This window comes from Pongo pygmaeus, chromosome X (assembly GCF_028885625.2).
Source record: "Pongo pygmaeus isolate AG05252 chromosome X, NHGRI_mPonPyg2-v2.0_pri, whole genome shotgun sequence".
Taxonomy (NCBI): Eukaryota; Metazoa; Chordata; class Mammalia; order Primates; family Hominidae; genus Pongo; species Pongo pygmaeus.
The window spans coordinates 91,992,345-91,995,495 of NC_072396.2; the positions used below are offsets into that span (position 1 = coordinate 91,992,345).

Sequence of the window (3,151 nt, forward strand, 5' to 3'; positions counted from 1 at the left end):
AAGTAATAAAAATGGACTTTACTTAGTCTAGCAAATGTAAAAGAGAATTTAATGAAAGCATTTTGGGGGACATTTCAAAATGCTTAGGAGAATCCAAGGTAAAGGTAACCAACCAAGACTTTTTAAGAGGTAGGAATCGGGGAAGCTCTGGAGACCAGCAGCAGGAAGTCTTGAACTTGTTTGGGAGACAGGAGGCTCTGTGAATAATATGACTGAGTGGAGTGATCCACATTCTCTGTACTTGTTAATGCAAAATTCCACATTCCCAGCTTTGGTTGGGTCCTAGCATTCTATATTTGAGAATTGTTCCTAGAGAAAGGGGTGAGGGAGATATTGTGAGGGGCCAGCTCTCTGCAAAAATGTCAGTTGCAAACACTACTTCATTTAAAAATACTATGTTGTCTTTTATTTTTCCAACATTATATTTTTAAAATTTTCAAATACATCAAAATTTGAAAAAAATTGTACAAGAAACAATAGGTGTTTACCACCTAGTTTCCATAATTGCTAAGACTTTGCAATGTTCACTTTATCTATTAACTTATACAGCAAACACATGCCACATTTATATTTTGCTGAGTCATTTAAAACAAAATTACAATAGTCATGACACTTCAATTCTAAATAATTTAGCAAGGACATTTTCCTAACTACATACAACACCATTATACACATAAAGAAATTAGCAATTTCATGATATTATTTAATGCCGTGGTATTACTGAAATTTCCCCAACTGTCTTCTGTAATTCTACTTTTTAAATCAGAATCCAATATAAGTTCATATATGAATTTGTCATGTCATTTTATTCTATTTTCAATTTAGAATAGGCCTCTCATCTTGCTTTTTATTATTACTATCACTGTTACACATTGAAAAGGCCAGGCCAGTTGTAGTATGTTCCTCATTCTGGATTCGTGTATGTGCCAGTTACCAGTTTATTGACTTTTAAGTCCAAATTCAACTTTAGTATCTGCTCTGAGATAATGAACTAGATAGCATTTTCTTTTACAATGAACCTGATTTTCAGCATTGTCAATAGAGGATGCTGGAGGGATATGACAGGAGGAAGGTGGCTTCTCTCTTTTCAAGTGTGCTGCATTTTGGTTTTTTTTTTTTTATTATTATTACTCCTGCTGCATGGTTGTTCAGAGATGTGAAGACATATTTGAAAACATCTGGTGGTTCCCTGCTCCATCCACATGCCCAGTGTGTACAGCTCCTCAGCAACTTCACAGCCCTGCCTCAGGCCTGATGACCACTTTGTCACTGCCCTTTCTCTGAAGACATTGCACACTCTAGGCCTTAGACTCTCAGCAATGGCTCAACTCCCTCTGTGAGCCAGCCCACTAACCCCCATTCCCCTTCACCTGTGGAGTTATTTCCTTCTTTCCTATTGACTGTAGACCAACTTCTTCCTTCTCCACTAGCAGAAAGCTACAACTACAGCTTCCCCAACAAGGTCTCAATGCCAGGCCTGAGAAGGACACCCCCACTTCCAGGGATGTCCTGTTTTGGGTACTGTCCTTCAAATCTAGAGTATATCTTAGAGATCCCCTTTTATCTTTAAAATTATTTTCCATTAATAGCTCAACAGTTATTTACATTAAATTTACAATCTTGATTTAGTGCACGGTTTCTGTCTTTTGAATGGGCCCAGACTAATACAATATGCCCAGTTATTTTTGGTCATGTGGTATTGTTTAATTTGTTTATCCCCAGGATTTCCTGAAAATTGAGATGAAATATTTTGTTAGATTTAAATTAAACAGTTTTGGTGAGAATAATTTATACATGATGTGGTATACTCAGAATTTCATCATATAACAACACAGCCACACACTATTGTATCTTTATTAGGGATGCTTTTTTTTATTCCCTTGTTAAGGTAATGACTGCCAGTTGTCTCCACTGTTAAGATACACTTTTGATTGACAATTAGCAAATAATCTGAGAGTTGACACTTTGGGATTATGTGAATATCCCATTCTCCCCAAATAGTTTACTAATCATTTTAGTGTCTATTGATGATTATTATATGAGTTATTTCATTGAACATTGCAAAATGGTGATTTTCTAACTCTTTTTTTTTCTTCTTTAATAATTAGCTCTTCTGTGTTCCTTCATCACCCGGTGAATAACTTTGGCAGAGTAAATGCATTTTCCCTTTCTTGATTTCAGAGTAATAAATTGATATCTAATAGTTACCTTCAATAATGGCAAAATTATCTCTCTGTGTCATTGACTACCATTACAAAATTATGAATCTTTATTTAGTATTTTAAAGGCAAAAATGATAACTATTCTTTCTGATGCTTTCTTTTTTCAAATTTGGAGTCCTTTTAAGACAGTTTCTTGGTCATTTTCACTTGACATATTTAGTCTTTCAGTACTTTCTTGGCTACTGCCATCATAAGATGTTTTAGACTCTGGAATAATGTACTGTTACAAGCCTTCTTCTTTTGAGTGAGAAATAATATTTAGAAATATGCTAGGTGCTAGCTGAGCTCACTGCTAGTGGACCATCATCACTTGATTTTTGTTAGATCTCTCAGTGTATTTAAAGATTGTCCAGTGTTGGTTGTGAATAACCCTTGGCTTTGATTGTGGCTGTGGATGAAATTCAGCACCTAGAGCCACCAGTAGCCTTAGCTCACCACCCACTGTCTCAATATCATGGGTAAAACCCAGGCTCTGACAGGCACTGTGGACCCTGGCCCAGATGTCCTGCCCCGATGCAGCAGATTGTGTGGTCTGACTTCTGGCTTGGGATCCCTAACCGTGTCTCCTGTCCCTAGGACACCCTGTTGCCCTGATCCTGATGCCCGTGCCTCTAGGACCTTAGAGATAAGCCACTTGGTTGTCCCCATCTTTCAAATAAAGCTTTTTGTGCAATTCAAATCCAAGCACTAATAATGACTTTATATTAATATTTCCAATTCAATTTGAACATTGGGAGCTTTTCTCTTAATTTACCTTAACAAAGCAATAAAAATGCGCACCACTAATAAAGATACAATACAGTGTTAATCCCACTCACAAGGCAGGAGCCCTCATGACTTAATCACCTTTTAAAAGCCCTATCTCTTAATATTGTTGCATTGAGAATTAAGTTTCAACATAAATTTTGGAAGGTAAAGAAATATTAAAA

General features: G+C 36.4%; 1 non-coding gene across 1 annotated transcript; it reads left to right on the top strand.

The window, feature by feature from the left end:
* Positions 1-2,576: 2,576 nt before the first annotated feature.
* Positions 2,577-2,703, top strand: LOC129025591 (small nucleolar RNA ACA64). The gene has a single exon (XR_008497333.1). It is a non-coding gene; the product is annotated as a small nucleolar RNA ACA64 (small nucleolar RNA).
* Positions 2,704-3,151: the final 448 nt, after the last annotated feature.